This window comes from Desarmillaria tabescens (assembly GCF_030435595.1).
Source record: "Desarmillaria tabescens strain CCBAS 213 chromosome Unknown EV420scaffold_139, whole genome shotgun sequence".
NCBI lineage: Eukaryota > Fungi > Basidiomycota > Agaricomycetes > Agaricales > Physalacriaceae > Desarmillaria > Desarmillaria tabescens.
In genome coordinates this window covers 66453-88591 of record NW_026848438.1, presented here as the reverse complement: position 1 = coordinate 88591, position 22139 = coordinate 66453, and the positions used below count along the sequence as shown (strand labels likewise).

General features: G+C 47.6%; 1 non-coding gene across 1 annotated transcript; it reads left to right on the top strand.

Moving 5' to 3' along the window:
- The first annotated feature begins 21156 nt into the window (after nt 1-21156).
- EV420DRAFT_t306 lies at nt 21157-21262 on the top strand. Its single transcript has one exon. It is a non-coding gene; the product is annotated as a tRNA-Leu (tRNA).
- The last annotated feature ends 877 nt before the right edge of the window (nt 21263-22139 follow it).

The window sequence follows — 22139 nt, the reverse complement described above, 5'->3', positions numbered from 1 at the left end:
GAGACCCTCTCAGCGGAAACGGATACACTACATGTCCAAGCGACTGGAAAGGTCCGGACGGGGTGAAGCCGTGAAAAAGCTCAGACGTGTCGCCGAGAGAGAGGAAAGTCCTGTTGATGATATGGAGAAGAGGCGTACCATTGCGTTCGAACGAGGGTATGCATCTGAGGAGGTCTGAGCTGTTAAGTCGGGCGTTTTGTACATTATTATGTTATTATGACATCTTGTAAATGGCAGTCTTGAAAAGCATAACGAGCATTGGGGCCATATGGATCCGCAGATATCAAGTACCGCTGCTATGTGGCGATTAATGCATACAGTCCTATACTTGCTCATACCTTTAACGCTTCCACCTGCTCTAGAACCAAGTCCCTAATTGCCTTCGACCTAGGCTGGATCTTACACCTAAATGGCTGTGGATGGCTGAGAGGACATTCAGTTCGGACGTAGATGAATGGTGATATCTAATAGCTTGTTCGCACCTGATGAACCCATCGTACTCGACATCTGGCGTGATCTCCTCTCCGGTGACCGGATCCATGGCCTTCGAAATATTGAACACGGCCAACAAGGTCGCAATGGCGAGAAAGACGCTGTTCTCAGCAAGGTGCATGCCAGGACAGATCCTTCCATAGACTCATCAAAAATGTGACGAGTGCAACCGACAAAGTTAAATTCTAACCTCCTGCCGAACCCAAAAGCGCTCTCTACAATCTCTGACACACCATTTCCCGGGTCTAGATAACGCTCAGGTCGGAATTCTGAGGGATTTGGGAATGTATCTTCATCGTGCATGATCGTCCTACCACATCGCGTCCATTATTGAATGAATGCAACAAAAATTGGGACGGTGCCCTGACCAGATGTTAGCCCATACAATCGAGCCCTTCTCGATATGATAGCCCATGTATTCGTCGTCCTGGTTCACGACGTGAGGGAGCCCTATGTCCTATGAGCGGAGTGAAATGAAAAACATTTTTCGACAACTACAAACCAAGAGGAACACTCGGATTCCATCGCCACACCTCTTTGACGATAGCCGAGACGTACGGGAGACGATTTCTGTCCATGATCATTGGAAGGCGGCCGAGAGTGAGGGAGTCGATCTCGGCTTGGGCTTTCTTTTGGACTCGTGGATAAAGGACCATCACCAGTATGAATGATGTTAGCGCGGATGGGGTCTGGGGTACGATTAAATTGGCTGTGTGGCATAGGTGTTCTGCTTACTGTCTCAGCGCCTCCTGGATAAGCGATTTCTATGTTACTTTCCATAGCTATACTGCTTGGAAATGGAGCGTACCTGAATACAACGATGCCCCAGCTGCTTTGGCTAACTCTTCAAAATCGTCGAGGGGGATAGTCGTCGTTGAGTGCTCTTCGAGATACTTGGACAAGAATGATTGTTCAAAGGTACCCTTTTCCTGAGGTAGTGCTAGCATTAAACGACAGGCAATGTCAAGATCGACCAAACACTGACCATCTCAGTTTTGACGAAATTGAATGGAACATCGTACAATTCATTAAGATCGCGTCTCATCAATTTGGCTGTCCGCTGGAATGATGCTCCAGGGAACCAAGATGGTACGTGTTTTACTAAAGGTTGCTTTCGTCAAAGGGAATCCAATGACCTTATCGCCTGGACTCACGCATGGGAAAGCTGTCTACCCACCATCTTCCAGGTTCGGAGGCGCGGGCAAAACCAAGCATGGCGTCTTCGGCGATTTTGACAAGACGAAGAGGATCACCAATATGTGACGGGTATCCGTACATTAAGAGTAGGATCGTCGAGGATGTACATCTAACGAAATTCCAATGAAATTATCGTTTAATACCAGATTCAGGACGTACTCCCTTGCATGCTTGGAGAAATTTTCAGGATCTGATAAAAGTCTTGACAATAACCTGGTGTTCAGTATTATTTGAGTAAACAAAGTCAGAAAAAAAAGTGAATCGACCTTAGATTCTCTCGCTCCTGTATATCCCGGAGTTCTCTAGATTCACACGCCCGGGGGCCCATCCATTGGTGGAAGACTCGGCGGAATTCTCGGAAACGGGGGTTTTGGGTTGCTTGTGCGTATCCTAACCCACGGGACCACCCGACTCTAGAATATCTGAGTGTTCTTCCAATTAAGGAACAGCGCGTCTGACTTACAGTTCACCCGCCATGACAGCAGAAGGACGGTCAGAATAGATATTTCCTGCATGTGTTTTTTAGATCTCTGATGCTGCTGCTGACAGCACCTTGGAGCTCACCTCGGCCTTCTAAAAGGTCTTTGGACGCCTTTAGTGATGAAAGGATTATGACGGGTTGTCCAAGGACTGTTATCTTCATGATATCTCCTGGCAGGTGTCGGTCTATCGCCTTCCACCTTAATCCTGGTCACGAACCGTATTTCTGTTTCCATTCACGCCATTTCAGCCATTGACGATCTGAAGGTATCTGCAAAGCGTTTCCTATGATTGGGAGACCGGGAGGTCCGGGGGGAGATGGACCATGTGAGATAAGAGCAGATATCTGGTAACTGACGAAAGAAATGATAAGAGCTGAAAATAGGATTCCAGAGAGGCTTGCAAGTTTAGGCAAGTCTGATAGAGGATCCATGTCACCGGGCGTCGGACCTTACGACTCACAGGTGATAGTGGCAGGAAGAAAGTGGATTGGGAACGGAAGAATATTGGCTAGTAATGATTGACGTCGGAATCGGTCCGGGGGAATGAGAAGTATCATTGCATATCCGAGGAACTCGGAGGCGCGAGGCTGGTAGAAGGATAAGGAGAAGGGAACATGGGTTGGACCACGGTAATGAGTTCAATTTTGCTTCGGACTTTTCAGAGGATATCTTCGACGTTCGTTCTTAAGCCTGCGCCTCGACATTATTGTCGGTATTTGGACGGGGAATGGAAGCAACCAACAGGTTACCGGCGGCCGCGACAGAATTGGAGATCGGGAAAAGCTAGCAAGCAAAAGGCTGCCCACGTCACATTATGTTTAGACTAGCCATTGTATTTGCTCAATCAACATATCGTTGTTATTTGTGAAGCGCTTCCCTTTTGCCCAAAGATTTGTAATGTTTTCGGATGTTCGGTAGTGGACGTTATGGGAATTGGTGGGTGATGAAATGACGGCAAGTAGGCCAGTGACATTTCTTTCTGAATATTAAAGGGGCAGAAGTGCTAGACCATCTAGTAGCTTCAATTTTGCTCCAATAGTAGAGGAGAAAAATGATGTTTGTCGTTGTCTGTTTCCGGGGATGTCGAACTCCGTCGGAGCGTCGGGGAATTTCACAGTTCTGATCATGACATCATCACAGGGAACAACTTTTTCCAGTTCATCCACAACAAATCCTCGATATCATGCCAAGTAACTTGGACTACCAACATTTGTGGAGCTACAACTGCCAAGCACAGACTCCCGAACTTATCTATAGCCTCGGCTGATATCATGATAGCTCCAGCTTGAGGGCAGGACTTCTAAACTTTGAATTTCGCTTCCCGACAAGATTGATGCGCAGTTCTTAGCCTGCGCATTTGGTCCCTAGATGTCATCCAATCGAGATATTCTATGTCGAAAGCCTGGTCTTGGAACAACCCGGTTGTGGAACCGATGCTCTTTCGATATCTAGCATTGCCTTGCCTTGTATCCATAGCAGTGTTACAGCAGATTGATGTACTCCTGTAAAACGTTTTAAGTTTTACCCCCTTGGGTCAGGAATCCGGTCTGTCGCAGCAAGCCCCGGTGAACTTCTTCCGCAGTCATATGTATTTATGTAACTGTGCTTTTGATGACTTTTATATCTTCTCTCCCTGTTTCTCAGAGCGCCTACTTCCCACTTGGCACTGACATTCTATGGAGTGGACTACGTTTCGCAGTTTCTTCGGGGGAGTCGTATCTGTTCACAAGCCCTACCGCTATGACCTCTTGTCAGATGTCGACGACGAATCGTACCAACTCCCCACGGATGGCAATGCGCCCATTCCCCAGCGACGCTTTTCTTTGCGTCGAAATCCACTCAGCTTCCTCACGCGCATTTTCCTCTCTGCCGCATGTCGACGCAGTGCCCTTGTGTTCTTGGTCGTCGCAACATGCGTTATAGGCTGGCTAGTCCCACCTTCATACAGTGATGTACGGGATTTCGAGCAGCACCTACCGCAACATCAGATCCCGACCGATTCCATAGGCAACAGAAGATATCTGCGCTTCGAAGGGACATTATGGGGTCTTGGCTTGAATAACATCTTGCAAGAAGAGTGCGTGATTCCGCCTTTTGCTCCTGATTTACATTGGCTAACTTGCTATAGACTCGTTCTATCTTACATCGCTTACGCGACAAACCGTTCATTCGTATTTAGTGACTATACATGGTCGCATTCCCCCCTCCCTTTCACTATCGATGATTATTCTCTCCGACCGGCTCGGATGCCTTTGAACGCGTTTATTTCTGGACCTACTGCGGGCGGACCAATATCAACACATAACCAACATACATTAGACCTACCCGCGGATTCTCATACGCATATTGACACAGATTTACGTGCAGTGCACCTGGCCTATTTCGATGCCGTTTGCCCTCACAATAAACGCGTCCGACTGACCTCGGCTGACGTCCCTGAACTAGGCGACGACACATTGGACGGAGACGAGCTTTTAGCTACGTGGGTAGATTGGTTGTCACGGGATGAGGTAGTGAATGAGCCATGTGTGGTGGTTGATTTCAGTGAGAGAATCGTGTTTGATCACCTGTTCGTATCCCATCTTATCGCATCCCGTACCGTATCGTCACTAACTCTAATTTTATCCATAGATTGTTTGGATCACCAAGGGTGATTTCTATGTTCCCTATACTTGCGTCGAGTCCCATCCTCAAGGAATTCGCATGGTCCTATCTCGTCGAAGCGGCTGTCGAACGGAACATGCATGGGTTAATTAATCCAGTATCACCATCCTCATCTCCGAACCTCATGTCTGGCGTGGTAGCGGTTCATCTAAGAAGAGGCGACTACTCCGGGCACTGTCTCTACCTGTCCAAACACAACACGGCATATCAAGGCATGAACCAATACCCTGGTATCGTTGACCGTTTTGACCCGCTCGGATTCGGCCCATCAGCACCTCCCCCCGATGACGACTCCTACCATCACTATCTCCCACACTGCCTCCCCACCATTCCAGAAATAGTCGAGCGCCTACGTGTCGTTCGCGCAGAAAACCCGCAACTAACATTGACCAAAGTATATTTACTTTCGAATGGTCGCCGATGGTGGCTTGATGAGCTCTGGGCGGAACTGCGGGCGGACGGGTGGGAGCCTGTAAAGGAAGGTTTGGGAAGCAGTCAGGATTTAATTTTAACGAGGGAGGAGCAGTATGTTAGTGGAGCGGTGGATATGGCTATCGCGGAAAAGGCAGAGATGTTTGTTGGGAATGGGTTCTCGAGTCTTACGGGGAACATCGTGATGCTGAGGTTAGCTAAAGGTATTGATGTGGGATTAAATAGGATGCTGTGATTATTTATATAACATGTAGAATACACTCATCTCTGTACTTTACAATAATTAAACTGGAAAGAAGTCGTGATATCAAGCTTTCCGCACTAAAAGTCATCTGATGACATCATGAGAGGACTCCGAGTTCAGTTAGCCATCTCGAAGGCATCATTCATTATAAAATTAATAAACTCTCGTCAACACCAGCAAGGCCGAGCACCACTTCTCGTGGATAACTCGCGTAAAAATGTGTTCGGCATGACGGTCGTAATGGCATCAACGTGCGTGTATAACCAAGGTGAAAATGTGGCAGCCACAGATTTATGCCCACTGGTACTACAGATCTTTTGTGTAAAGGTAATTCACTAGTGATTTTCGAGGCACATGCGGAGGCCTAGCGAGGTCTTTCAGCAATTTTTTTTTTTACTAATTACCAGTGAATAACTCGTGTATGACGTGAGGACCAGCCAGATGCTACTATCGCTACATAAATGACAACCAAGGAACCAAGGATAAGTACAAAAAAGAAACTAAGCAAAGTGATACACAGCTGCAGCTTTAACATTCATCATCCACGGTCGTACCAAGGGCTTCGTCAATTGCATCGAGCAATATATCATTCGAGTCACCAGCGACGTTCCACATCGCGAAGCCTTTCAGTCCAGTGTCACTAATGTACCGCCCCTTTGCGGCGAAAGAGGTAGCATCATCAAAGGAGACCATCACTTGGGAGGTTGAGTTGTATACGTAGGGCTAAGAAAAGAGTCAACAATACATCATCCACCTTAGAAGGAGAGCAACTCACAGTCTGACTGCAGTCATCATAGATGTAATCTATCCCCTCAGCAGCTGTGCCATTTTCAGTGAGGAAGCCACCGTCAATGAGACCCCAGAAGTTGAAGACACCGCTGATGCCGCCGGGGTTGCCACAAATGTCGGTGGACTGAGTGGCGGTGGTGATATTATCACTATCACCAGCGGGTTGCTGTGAAGCATCGAATGTCGGGTAGAGCTTCAGAGAACCGTTGGAGGCGAGCGCATTGGAGTCGTCAACGTGGAAGCTGTGGCCGTAAGATGCAACGCCTACAGCGATCTTCGGAGTTAAGCAGTTAGCCTCGTGGGCAATTGATCGGACGGGAACAGGCATACCTGGCTGGCAGGGAACCCAGCGGTTGTCCATGCTTTCACTGCTGAAACGACGGAACCCACTCCGTTCGTGGCACATGTGTCGTTAAGGGGAGCGTTGGGACCAACAGTGGTGGACCAAGAGCCCCAGATGTCGTAAGCCATGATAGCTATTGAATCACAAAAACACATGAGATCTCGGAGTATCCTCGTTACGAACTGAAAACACATACCAATATGGTCCAAATATTGCGCGAACTCGGAGACATCGGTCATCGGCTCGCCATCAGAACCAGCGAAGGGAGTGATACCAACAGCGGCTGAAAGGTACAACTTGGAACCAGTCTCATCTTGACGAAGCTCTTGAAGGAAGGTGAGGAAGTTGGCGGAGTCATTGGCGGAGACGACGTTGCACCCGATGCCGTCCTTGTTGGGATACTCCCAGTCAAAGTCGATACCAGTCAGATTGTAAGTGTTGACAAGGTTGACGATGGTCTGAATGAACGTGGTGCGGTTCTCGGCGGTGGCAACTGCTGGAGAAAAGCCACGGGATCCCGTCCAACCACCGATGGACAATAGGGCGGAGACATTCTGTCGCTCAGGTCAGACGACGAAAAAAAGTCCGAAGAACGGACAATTACTCACGTTAGCCTGAGCGTTTGCCACAAAGTCGGGAAGCCTCGACTCACTCAGTGAGTCCAAAGCAATCACGGATGGATCGAATGTAGTTGTACTATCCAGGGACAAATGAGACTCGATATGATCAGAAGAAGACTGAACGCACCCAAAGGCAAATGTCATGAGGGTGTACTTTTCCCATGGGATATCGGCTGGTGGGTAATCTTCCTGCCAGCCAGGATACCATGCGGCAGACATGAAGTCAGAAGTGCCATTCGTGGTGGCCCTGGTGCTGGCGCTAGAAGTGCATTTCGACGTCGCAGCTGGAGTGGAAGCAGATGAAGTAGCGGAAACAGAACCAGCTGTTAGGGCGCAATACGGTGCCGCCAAAGCAAGAGGAAAGAATGGTAGTAAGAGAATGGGAAGCATCGTCATCATCGTGCAAGTGAGCGTAGAAAGGGAGTGAAGTGGCCAAGGAGGAGCTGAAGGGAAATTTTACGATCGACGGGTTTAATAGGGCAAAAGAACGTGTTTTTAACAAGGACGCCTGACCTATTTGTACCATCCGAAGGGCGGCCAGACCACGCGGCCAGTCTTACGCCATTGTGCCTGTCGAACAATGGGATATGAAATTTGTGATTGCCGTGCCATTATTGTCTTTCAAGAATCCTTGTACTTGTAACCGAGGACTGGCAACGATTCAACAAAGGTTCTATTATTGTCGCAATATGAGAACGTTACCTTGCTTGACAGTGGTTTGCATTGCTCTTGGTTGTCAACGTCGATGGGCCACTTTCGGTTTCGCTACATGTCGGAAGCTTTCGTTCGAGAGGTTCAAGACCATGAAAGAAGCAAAGCTGACATATTATTCTATGCTAATCTCACTGTCCGACAAAGTAAAGTAATACTGGACTTAAACTATCAATGAATCGGAAACATCACCGAGAGAAGGAAAACTTACAATTACAGCACTCATCAACGCCTAACTCTACCTAGCCCTATTCTCGCAGCCAGCTGCCGAGCATGAATAAGTTGCAAACGCCGGGATCTTGCGAATAGGATGAAGAGGGATACGATGGCGAACAACAGATTGCAGGCCACAAATTCGTAAAAATCTGCTCGTTCCTTCCCTACTATCCGCCCACAGGGTTCCCAGACGAGATGCTCTCCCTCTTGTGTTGGTCCTGTATTCGACGGGGTTCCTTCCGGAGACGTGCTCGCCTCTGTACAGTGCATTAATCGGCGATTTCCAAATGGCTGGCAGAAGGGTTGACTGAGCTATTGCTGCGGTTTAGCATTCGTGGGGATAACGACGGCGAAGCCTACTCACTGCCGCCGATGGACAAGGTTCACAGACACCAAAAGGTTGGCATATCATATGAGACTGCGAGCTATTTCCTGGCGTGCTGGGCGTAGTGTCTTGTGCAGACACAGCGTGAAAAAGGCATGTCCTGTATCTCTATCATGAGCACTGGCAGGCGTGGTACGAAAGTCGTTCGTACAGAAATAAGGTCATGATGTACGCCAACGACGGCGACGAGAGATGCATCTGAGCAGCATGAACGTGAGGGTCGACGACGAAGAGAGCGACGACCACGTGGGAATTACGACGTCGCTCGTCGCACTCTACTACTCTTGATCGCATACCACCATCTACCGCCCGTCATGTCCCGCAGAACAGCTGTAGTCGAGGAGTTCGACGACGACACTGACTTGCCGTTGCCCAGCCAGCCTCTTCCCAACACTGGATACAACGGTCCTCTACTACAGGAAATAAATTCAGATGACGACTTTGACTTTCCTTCACCGCGTGCAGGGCCTGCGTCGTCGCCTTCGTCACAGTTCATGCCTACGTCGTCTGACAGCGTGAATGCAAAGAACTCGGTGACGGATATTACGCCCTACAAGAAGTACGTTTATCTACTTGTACACGCCTTGTCTCTCTCATACATCGTCAGGTGGACATGTATATATCCAATATATATCGATGCAAAGCGTCCTTATGGTACTGGACAGCGTAGGGTAGCGCGTGAAAAGAGCGTGTGGTGGCCTCTTAGCAAAGACATTGCAGAAGCTACGAACCGACTCGGTCTGGGTACCCTCCACGAAGTGAACAAGGCCCATCCTCGAGATTGGGAGAACCCAGGCCGGGTCAGGGTGCTGTGGAAGAAGGACGGTCGACTCGTCAACCCCGCCATCCAGACCAGTACGTGCCTCTCGACTTGGTTGTCGTCGAGCAAAAACACTAACTCATTGCGCAGAAAAACAGCTTTTGGAGATGGTGTGCATACAGATACAACGTCTAAAGCCAGAGAATATCCCTAAACCTCCATACAACACTTCTCCAGCCAAAGTCGAGCTGGTGGTCCCTGCGCCAAAGCCGCATACAACAATGTCGGCATCGACCAAGGGCAAGCAACCTGCAACGACGAAATCCAAGTCACCTTCAGCGCCGCAGTTGACTAAGACCAGCGGAAGACGACCCCCCCATACCTCCAGAGCCCCATCCTCCACTCGCCAGCCGCGTATCTCCCTATTCTCCCGCTATATCCACGGGTGTCCTGATAGAGACGGTCAAGGCAGGAATGACAGCCCAAGAAGCCAATGCTGCTCCCGGTTCTACTCCCGGTGCCCCTGGACTGCCCGGTGGCGCACAGAAGGGCAAACGGAAAGTGGTGAGAGTCAGAGGATGAATTGTTCTCACCGCGCAGTGTGTATGAAGGGAATTGTAATAAATCATTTTCGTGAATATCTCTGCTGACGTTCAAAGTGAGGCAAGATAACAAGAATACCAACAAGAAGGAAGCGCCTTCGCGATAAGGGGTCTCTGTCGTCTTGTGGAGTGGATAGCACTACTGGTCCTGTGATCTCACACAAGGTTAGTAGTTCCGGCATCTTAACGTTACTCCAGTAGTAACTGGTGACCAGGGCCAAGGATTCGGTTTCAAAGCCTTCTCCGACGCGAAGCATTGTGATATCGCTTATCACAAGGTTGCTCCTGTCAAGAGGAGCAGGGCATTTATTTTCGCACCTACCATGAAAATAAGGTCATGGAACTCTGGACCTACAAGGACCCATGTTCTCACGTGGCCTCTAGGAATCAATGGACTTGTTTTTCATGCACAATATTCTCCTGTTGACATGGTCATTGTTTCTTTGTTCTCCCCTTCTCTGCAGCACTGGGTTACGCTTACATACCGTCCGAGATATGACCTCAGTCTTATCCTTCGCCCCGATCTGAGTACTCGACGGTGCAGCGTCCGAACGTATGCTCACAGTCGCACAAACGAGCGATTGCATCATTGATGCTTATGGCTATGGTTTCTGTTACTAGCAAATTTGGGGATCCGTTTCCAAGTGTACTGACGATATTGATGACTTAGGAGTATGCGACCTGATGTCATGACTCAAATGAGCCTTGAAGTAACTCTACCTCAGCACGGCAGCTGATGGAAATCGTCCCCCGGTATGTGTCTTGGTAGATAAAATTTCCCGCACCGTCTACTAATAGTAAATTTGTTCTATCGTTCCTGCAGGAGCTCTTCAAACTCGATTTTGTCAGTATTTGCGATCCTTGGATCGACGACCGCGCCGTTCTTGCTCCAGAACTTGCAGCTTCGCGTGGCCGCCGTCCTGGTCAAGCCGTCACTGTTTGAGAGCATGGAACGTCGTACGGAACTTTCGTCGTCGATGCCGTTTTGGCTGCCTGAGCGATAAATCGCGTTAAACTACTCCAGCGGGTATGTAGGCTTTGACAAAATCTGGGCATCTTCAAACTTATCCATTCGTCCAAGTCTATTTTTCATGTAGAGGCCTCTCCTGTTCCTTGTCGACCATGGGTGCACTTCAAAAGGCAGCCGCAGCCACGCAATCTTGTAATGTCATTGTACATTTCTACGACGTCGCGTCCACGCCAGTCTATCATGGATCCCCAATGTCGTTCGGCAGCAAAGATTATGTTCTGTCCAAGCGGTCCTACTCCGAGGAGAAACCGGCGATTTCTTTAACTTGTTTCGCCGGTAGTTCTTCTTTCAGACACTGGTGAGACGGGAAGAAGGGGGGGAACGGAAGCTATTGAGCACAGAAGGAGAGTCTCATTTTCCCTTTTCGTCGTCATGCTTCAAATGCATCGGTTGTCCAAGGCTGCCGCCGGTCAAGGACCCACCATCATTCGAACCTGTGCCCAGCAGTAGCTCCTTTCGACTGATCACAGACGATACTTCCGTGGGGCCAAAAAAAGCCTCCTTTCGATTCGAGGGGCCATATTCGAAGAACCGGCAGTATTGGATGCTGGTTTCTCCGGAGTCCATGTCTAAGACGTGCCAAAACATGCACATACCGACAAAATGTATAAAATGGGTGCTCCCCGTAACTTGGATCCCCACATTAACAACACTTTGAGCAACCAACAACCACCATCGAACCAAACAACTATTATCATCTATCATCATGTCTACCGATATGATATGCATGGACGGAGTGTACTGCGCCCTGTGCGACGAGTACTTCTTCGATAAACGGCAACGAGCCGAGCACATCATGAACTCCAACGACCATCCCGAATGTTGGAGATGTGGCCGTCGATTTTTGAATGGCCAAATTCTTCGTCGTGTAAGTTGTTGTCTTTCCATGCTTGTTGAACAAACTAACGCGTTCTTTTCATAGCACTGTGTCACTACACCGAATCATCACTACTGTGTGCCGTGCGACAAGCACTGCCGTACAGCGGCAGGCTTTCGCGTCCACATGGAGCAAGTCCATGGCTCCGACGACGACGACAGTGACGACGATGATTCAGAAGAAGAGGACTATTATGACCTCGAAGACGGTTGGGAGGATGAAAGGGGCGAAGAGGAATATCCCGACGAAGTCTCCGAATCAGGAGATGAGCCCCTTGATACGTCATGGGAAGACAGCAATGAGTACGACTTTGAAGACCCGGAGTATCTCAGGTTGCCACCATTATTTGTGAGTAGTCTTTTCCTTTCCTCCGCGTCTGGTCTTGTCTTGACGTTGGGCCTCTCAGAATAATGCGGCAGCCGACGACGTAGAGGAAAGCGATGAAGAAGACGTCGAAGAGACGTCTCACTTCTCGTGTCCGATGTGCCAAAAGGAGCACGCGACCCTCTGCGCGACTCCGTGTGGACATGTGTATTGCGTCCAGTGTATTCGCGCTGTGCTGAAATATACAGAGGCATGTCCCATCTGCGACGAACGAGCCACCAAGGACCAGCTCCGGAAGATATATATCTCCCAGGGGTGACGAAACCGAATGGCTCGGTGGTGTCGCACGAGGTCTTCAAGCCGATCCACGAAATATCCATCTATCGCTCATGCTGTCATATACCACTGTCTCATACCCCTCTTCAAGCTTCACTGCCTATGGACAGTTCAAGGACATTTATGTATTCAATGGACGTATGAACTTGTCTACCTACTTCATCATCGTCAATATAATTTTATTCTCGAAGCGAAATCCCTGCTATCTATAGTGTCTTGCCAAGTACTTGAGGTAATTTAAGTTCTTGTTAGCCTTGCCGTAGCTGTCGGGCTCTATATATAATAACCGGTTCCGCGAGTATCTACAAAGCGGCTTGTCGGGCGGTATGGTAATAATTCCGGCGACCTGACAGCGTACACGTGGGCATCATGCCGATAGTACCTAAACTTAACCGTATACTCAGTACTGGTTCATACACCAACACTATCACTTGCCCTTTACTTACCACCACCATACGACTGAAGACGACGACTACAATGAACCGCGGGTCTCCCTGATTGGAATATGCGTGTACGAACGAATAATGCTGCTGGCGCGATGGATTGTTCGTGACTGGATAAATGATGAACAAGAACTAATACTGATCCATTACAGGTTCCAGGATGCGATACTTCAAGCTTCATTCTCGGTGCTTACCTTACCTATTCGGCTCCGTGCAATCCGAAACTGACACAGCTCCGAGAACCACTGGAGGAGTAATATATTCACGCATTCAATCCTATTCAATCTGCCTTCCCTCTTTCTTCTTAGGGCATAACGGAATGGTATCATCTACGCTAATTCCATTTAAACCTCAAAAGATCATGCACTTATAAGGCGTCACTCTCAAAGCGTGGTTTCTCTTCAGTGACGGCCACCATGTACACCAACCAAGTTCTTTCTGCTAGCATCGTTCTACTCGCTGCAACTGTCCTTCTCCAACGTTTTTTACGGGGGTATTCGGTGGTTAGTAAACTACCTGTTGCTGTGAGTCGACCGTTTCGCTGGAAATAGGCACATAACAAGTTAATCAAACTTGTTTACCTAGCCCTCTGAAGAGGCCAGCATACTGTGGGGTCATGAATACAAGGTAGCCAAGGGTGAGGTCAGCGCCGAGTACACGCGATGGGCAGCTCCGTTGGGACAAGTTTTCAGGATCAAAGCAGCACTCTTTCAAGGGGATCGCGTGCGTAACTCCAGTGTATCAGATCGGTTACCTGAGTCTGCTAATTGTCAAAAACACGTGTATAGGTGATTGTCGCAGACAGCGTAATGGCACAGCATATTTTTCAGGTAGGTGCTCTACCAAGATACGTCTCTGACTTTAAGAACAACTCACCAGCCACATCCAGAACGCATATATTTACTGTATGCAGGTTTTTTTATGCATCTTCACGGTCGCTCATATGTTAAACGGCAGTGAAATCTCAAGCCTTTGAACCCATAGTGGTCAAAGTTGTTGGTCGAGGTGTCGCTTGGGCAGAAGGCGAAGAACACAAGTTCCAGCGCAGGCTCCTAGTACCTGCCTTCACGCAGGTTATTGTTGCTTCGTTTCTATTATGATTGCTTATGCAACTACATCATACAGGCTTTCTGCGGTTAAGGGATTGGCTGATGATGTTTTGCAATGTGCCGAAAAGGTTTTTGTTACGCTCCTCTTTTCAAGCCGGACGACGCGCTAAAATTTGACAAGTGTGCTTCTAGATTGGCAAGCGACGTTGAAACTCAAGAAAACATCAATGCGGGAGTGTTCAACCTTAGTTTGTACATCCCGGCCTACGCGTACGTCTCTTATGTCCTACCTTTTCTCAGTATCTAACCCGTTTCATCCTAGGTTTGAGACCATATGTCGAGTCGTTTTTGGCCGCGACTTTGGCTATGAAAACTCGGATGCACAGGCCCTACTTGGATCTTGGCGTGAAGACGTTCAAAAATTCGCGACATTCCCGGCCTTCCTGGCACCTAGGTTAATCGGAATATTTCCTTGGATTGCAAAGCTTCCGATCGCGGCTTTCCAAGAAGATGGATTTGCCAAGAAAGCGATCCAACGAGTGGCCGCAGAGTTATTGAAGCAGCCTTCGAACCCTGATGGACGAGATATCTTCTCAATCCTTGTGAGGGAATCATGGGAGGGCAAAGGAAATTCAGGAGCGAAGCTATCCAATCAACAGCTGATTGACAATGTTAGCTAATTTTTGCTTTTCTTTTCTTTTCTTTATGTTCTGATACCACTTGTACAGATCACAACCCTTCTGTAACAATTCCTCTCGCTTTGGAAGCTGCGTTGGTTGACATGCCTCTTAGAATGGCTGGTTTCGAAGCATCATCGGGAGTTGTAATGTTTGCTCTGCTCGACCTGGCACAGAACATGGAGGCACAAACCAGGCTTCGAGAAGAGCTCCTCGGGGCTGAACTGGACCCAAAGACCATCGACAACCTGCCGTACCTCGACGCTGTTACACGCGAAAGGTCTGCTATTAGATCCAAGTGTCCTCCTGGTCGACGTTGACACACTCTATTCCAGCCTCCGCTTGCACCCATCATCTGCGGAAACACAACGTATAGCCGTTTGCGACGATACTATCCCTTTACACAAGCCCGTCACACTTCAAACCGGTGAGATCATCACCGCCCTTCCCGTAAGAGCCGGCGATGTATGTGTTCGATTCTAAAACCTCATCTAGGTTATTGACTGACGCCTGCTTTACTGCAGCAATTCACCATACCTTATACGCTTTTGAACACTAATCCCGTAATATGGGGGCCAAATGCCCAGGAGTTCGTCCCAGAGAGATGGATGGCGCCAGATGGCGTACCACCGTCGAAAGAACTCCCACACGGACCGTGGAGCAACCTGTCTACCTTTAGCGACGGTCCTCGTATGTGCATCGGATGGCGTTTGGGTCTGTCGTTCTGCGCATATCTTTGGGGTTTTGCTTAATATTCCGTTAGCTGTAATGCAGGTTAAGACTTTCCTCGCCGTTATGGTTAGGACATTCGAGTTCAAAGATTCAGGGGTCAAAGTTGATAAGATGATGTCGCCCTCTCTTCAACCATTTGTCAATGGTAAAGCTGCGGTGCATCCTATACGTATTTCTCCTGTCCATTCAAGCACGTATTAATCTACAGCCGTCCTTTACTGCCAGGGTAAATTTGCTCCGTTAAAAACAGAAAGCAGCTGTTGCGTCTGCTATGATGCGCCAAGGAGGGAAAACAATTTGCAGCTGGCTTACCCACCTTCCGTTAGCATCGTCGAACTGTCGGGTGGCGAATAACACGTGGTCGACTCTACAGATAGCCGCTTCGCTAGAAGACGGCATCACGAAGAAAGCTATCCAATCATCAAGCTATCATGGGTGTCCCATTGACAAGGTGAATGTCGACTTGGCCTGTCCCGCGACACAGGTTCTTTGATTGCTATGTGATTTAAAGAAACATTCTCATTGCAATGACATCTAGATTTGGTGAATCACCCATATGTTCGTCACGCCAGCACTGACTTTATGTAGACGGTATTACCTATCTTTTCGATGCACTTCTCCACAGTGTCCTTGCGGAATTCTTGGCGGTGACGGATGTCGTACCGAGTTTCCATTGGAAAGGGTTTGATTTATTCCGTTGCAGAGCTGTGGGCCGTGCCGGTGCCCTAAATGACGGTTCGAGGCTTGGTTTCAACCACTGGATGTCTCGTCGCTTCTTGGGCCAAAACTCCCATGTTTGTTCCAAGACCCATCCCACGTCATAGGAAATATCTGCAGGAAGGCTGGGTTTGTGGCCTTGGATGACCTCGATGAGAACTTGAGTATCCAATTGGATTTCTGACCAGGGGACTTTTCCGGTTAAGATCTGGAAAAGTTATCAATTTGCGTATGGCTAAAATCCGAGGGCATGAATCTGACCTCCAAAGCTGTGCATCCCAGAGCATATATATCACTGGCGAGTGGAGAGCCTTGGTCATTCTCAAAAGGTTTTGGATTGAGAAGTTCTGGAGCCATCCAACGCGTCGATCCTAATCCCGCGCTACTCGAGGATTTCATTGGCAATGCCGGCGACCATGCAGATGTTGCCAACCCGAAATCACCCAAACAGCACGTCAAGTCAGGTCTGACAAAAATGTTGTCCTGATCAAGGCACGTCGAACTGAGTTAAAGGTCGGATCCTGCAAAATCATAGAACGAAAAGGCTTACACCTTTAATATCGCCGTGCACGACACTCTCGGAATGATGAAGGTAGTATAGACCGTCAACTACCTCCCTAATCTTAACGTATAGTTAGTACACCCGACTTACAAAACTCGGAGCTTACCGCTTTCATTCGGTCGAAATCAGGGTGCGCCTTGATATACTCCATAACACTGCCGTTCTCCAACCAAGGCGAAACGAGACCGAAACGTACATCGTTCTGCGATTTTACGATATAAACGCCGTAGAACTCAAGCACTCGTGGGTTTCGTAGCATGCGCCATACGAGGACTTCTTTATAGCATCGCTTTACGACCGTCAGTGCTCCCCAGGCAGGCCGGAAACGTTAATGACAGTACCTTGAGGAATTTCTCGATATCAGGTGTTATGTTCATTCGCAGAATTTTTAGGCAAACAATGTCTCCCGAAAGGCTTTGTCCTTTCCAGATGTCCTTAGCTTGGAAGTCAATGACAGGTCTTCTAAAGCTGAATGATCAATAAATATGACTTACGGAAAACCCACCTCCCCCTATGGGAAACTCTCCCATTCGAACAACACTACGTATGTATAGCGATGGAGGTAGTTTTCCGGACTTGTATGAAAGATCTTGGAGAGTTTTGAAAGTTATTTGGCTCGACAATGATGTACGATCGCTTTGGTTGTCGATTTCCTGTGAGCGTAGACCTCATCAATATTCAAGGAAGCACCCGAGAAGCACCAGATAGCAAACACTCTTACAAATTGAAGCAGCTGCAATACTGCACTCGCCAAAGAACCTTTCGATTCGGATACAAGCTTCTTGGTTTTTGTGCTGTCATTCAATGTAGCACGAAGAGCCACAAAATCGCATGGGACCGATTCAGGTAATTCGCTGGAGACTCCCTCGATGCGTGCGCTGAATTTCGAATCCCGAATTACCACAAATTCTACATTCGGACTACCGATATCGCAGTAGACATCGAATCCGGATGGAAGGAAGTAATTGAGGTCGAGCACGAGTTCTGGTGAACCCTTGAGCAGGAATGAAAGTTCCTTGATTAAGTTATACAAGTTTGGGAACCTGTAGATATGCATGTCATGTCTCGAAGCCACGCTCAATAGTTGAACAACTTCACACACCGAATATCCTTCAGTGTTTTCAGGCTTAGCATGAAAGTCCTCGGTATGGACTCATCAGAAATGCGGGTGCTATAGCGCCGTAATTGTAGCACATAAGCTGCTGCCGCCATTTCTATTCCACTATCCAATTGCTCGGGACTCGCCTCATCATTAAATTCGAGTGCCTTGTATAGCGCCTCAAATCCGTGTAAGAACCCTCCAGACATCACGGTCCCTGCTATAGCTATGTCACACGTCAAAGAGGGACAATGTCCAATGCACCTACTAAGAGGATAAGACCAGAGCGTTCGACAGGTGTACAACTAGGTCTGAAACTAGAGATGACTGCAGGAGACAACGAGATGATATAATGTGTCCCTTTCAAATGCGATTGGCTGTCAATTGAGGTTAGACATCATGAACCATCATGATGATGCTGGCAAGATGCTGGCTTCATCAGAAGTAATACCAATTTGGACTAGCTTATTAAAGTTACGGACATTCTGGTAGTCAGGCACACTGTATGTAGGTACGCAGCACATTCGGAATTTAACGCTTCTAATGTCGCAAATGGTAGCATCACTATGAACATTACCGAACAAGCTGCAAGGAGAAAAGCTCAGAAAACGAAAACAGCATACCGCTAGCTCATGAGGACCATTGCATCTACATGGCGGTAGTGAGGCTTATAGGGGCAGAGGAAAGCGAGCCAAGTCTGCTTCAGCAGGGTTAAACAATGGAGACACACCATGAAAGTCAACTGGTAATAGGGAAGTAGTAAGGCATTAGCCAATAGACTAGGGTAAGGACCAAAGCGATGTGGGTATCTGCGGACAGTGTCCGTTCTTACCTGTCGATTCGGACTTGATAATGGTAAATACAATTGAAAATATTATCAGGGTGCACATGCAAGTATCCTGAAATGACACAAGACTCATGGGCAAGGATATGCGATGAAAAACACGATGAGACAGTCGGAAGCGACGCAATGCCTTCATACATAGTAGAAGACGGAAACTACGAGAAAAAAGAAATGGGTAGATGGTTGACAAGAGATCTAAAAGCCACGTACATGCAAGAACAATAACGACATATAATGTAATAAGCCTAAGAGAAAATTAGTTGCGTACGGACTGATGTTTTCGTGGGGTTCTCACATGAATCCTTCCAGATAGTTGGACTTGCCGTCTCTTGAAAATTGAAGTGTAAGTAGAACCTTTAGTATCAGAGAGGTTCCGAGGTACTCACTGTACGATGGCGTTGACGAAAAGAACGGAAACATATAAACAGATGGTCTGCGCAGCAAATAAGAACCGGAAAGCAATCCCAGCGAAGATAACACAAGCCTCGAATTTGCCGAAAAAAAGTGTCAGTTCGTGATGAGAACTGATATAAGTCAGTTAGCGTATTTCAGTCGCCGATCTGCGTTACTCACACCCATCCTAAGAGTACTAAGAACGGCATGACAAAAGTTCCAATACTCTGTACAAGTCTCAATATCAGGCCGGCAAAAAAGTGAGGAAAGACTGACAATCGCGTTTCCTATGCATATACCAATTGCAGCTCCCATATTGCCCCCCATAGCAGTCCCCTGAGCAGTCCAGACGGTGATGATATGATCGACAATGTTCATCTAAAGACTTGTGTCCCTTTGGGCAACGTTGACAATTCAAGCCACTCACGGTAATGGGAATGATAACCAATCCAATGATCGATTTCGGTACATGGTACTCGTCGGTGAATTCCTCAATAGACGTAACCACTGTAGGCAAAGGTTTCAAAGATCAGATGGCATGGTTTCCAAAAAAAACCTACGGTGATCCACACAGAAAAAGGTCGTGATGGCTACAACTAGAAATCTGACCATGTAGAACTGGTTACTTGATCCATCGCTTTTCAAGACAAACCAGCGTTGCGCTCACGCTGTACCGGCCGAAACGGCGCTCATCCCAGGAGGTTCGATGTCGAGCTCTTCGTCGTCGGCATCCGAAAAAAAGAGATAATTGTGTGAGGTTAACTGAGATCAAACATCAGTAATGATGGAGAAATAGGGTGCAGTCTCAACAGACCTCGAAAAACAGATAAGCAATATAGACTAACAGCAGCATTATTGCGGTTCCTCTTGAAATTATCAGTAGGCCACGCAAGGCAGCTGGATCTGCAACGCTGGTGTCATTCATACATGAGACCACTGGTGACCGGTGACCGCTACCATCTATAACGTGCAAGTCCGCACCATCAAGCTTAATAGAATGGTACATAGCCGGAATAACAAAAGCTGTTTGATCTCAGTGAGCATCTCGGACTTGCATAACATCAGAATGAAAATAACGAACTGATGGAAGCAAGAGTCATCAGCTGTGGGGCGTCAGCAGTATGTAGAGGAAGCAGTAGGTGTACATACCGAGCCAGAGCTAGAACATTATACTCATATATCAGCAATGGGAACGTTGACATGTCAAGGCCTAACGATTACTTTTGGCTAGCCGTGACTTCGAAGCTAGATTCGCTATATCGAATACCAGCTGTGATTACCAGGAGATTACATGTCAACGGACCGGCTATGCATAGCGACGGACATCAAACATACCGGCCAAGAACGAGCAACCCAGCATGAGGAGAAAGTTGTACAGGATGGAACCAAGCATCTAAGGAGCAAATAAGTCGAAGGGAAGAGAATTTAAAAAGGCCGTACAGTGCTTTGAACGAGATCTAATTCATCTAAACTTTCCGTGAGCCTACACAATAGGACAACAATGTTCTGAATAGACCTCGAAGCAACGCTGTGACCCCGACAATGAATTCTGGATTACCGAAAAGCACATTCAATAATCCGGCCGAAGTTTGTCCCAACTTGAACGAAATCTGTTCGGTCGATTGACCTAGTAACTGTACATGTCCAGAATCTAGTTAGATCGGCTTCCTCAATTAAATATCGGCACACCTTAGACAATGGAACTATGGCAATGAGGCTGAAAGAGAAACGAAAGCTGGCATCCCAGTCGCGATGATGCGCTACAGCACTCAGTGGAACAAATAAGAGCAGCAAATTGAGGTAGCTGCCAAATAGGAATGACTTGTAAGAGTCAAGCCATGATGATTCGCCTTCTGCTTTGAGCACAGTCCAGCAACGAAGAAAGAAACCAGGACCACGGTATTCGGAAGGGTCGGATAGCAGCGATGGTTGCTCTAGGCGTGGAGGCGACGGATGTCTGAAAATTCTGAACATAGATTGAGGAACAAAGCTTGTGCGTTTCCTTTTTCTAGCTGCTACGGTGAAGCAAAATGGTCGTCCTGGTAACTGATCAGCATTTTTGTAACCGATCATAAGAGATTGACAGCATCTGGATCTCTTTGGAGATTTACTAATAAACTACTACAAACATTATATGGTAACATGGCCGAGTGGTCTAAGGCGCTGGAATTAGGAGGTCCAAAATATTGGACGTTACGTAATCCAGTCCTCCGGGGCGTGAGTTCGAACCTCACTGTTATCATTTATTTTTTTTAGTCAAGTGCTCAAACGAAGTTACTTAAGGTATCGATGATTCGGTAGATTCGGTACCATAGTGTAACACAGATTAAATTTTAGCGTAAAACGTTGTGCGCAATCTTTGCTCGAACTATAACTTTGAATTTTGCACGTCTCTCCGACTGTTGAGTAATCAGTAGCACACATTGTTCTCTTTTTTCATGAAAATTCAGCATTGGTAGTGATACTTACGCTTAAGGTTTTGTATCGGCGCTGGTTAGAAACAGCAAGATGCTACAGAGGTAGCTTCATATGTATACTATTCTTTTGCGATTTCGCAAGAAAACCTCCACACATAAGCACAACTTGCGCCCTTCAAGTGGCTCATACTTCCCAATTACTCACATCGGCATAGGCGTGAACACCGAAAATGAATGGGAATTTACCTGGGAGAGTCAACAACTCCGAATCGACCGATCGGAGCCGGTCCGCCATATCCCCTGAAGTTATTCACGGCGTGACACCACCTGGCTATGTTACCTCGAAAACTGTTAGCCATGTACCTACCACATCAACGGAAAACAAGACAATGCAACCATTCATCATCATCCCGCTACATGTTCTTCTATTGTGTTACAGTTGCTTAGTACTTACATGAACAGTCCAAAAGATAATAAGTTAAGTATGCAAACGATAGGTCATATCCGCTCGTACATGCATATGTACGCCTTGGCCTTGAGCACTTCTTCCAAGGTCGTCAATCGAACAATCGTATCACTAATGTAAGCCCATTGTCTATGCGGTTTCTGGGGATGTGAATTAGCAGAAGTGGGAGTCTTCAGACTGTCTTCCCCAGGACTCGAGTTTGGGAGAGCAGTATAAGCGACATAGTGACCCCCCAA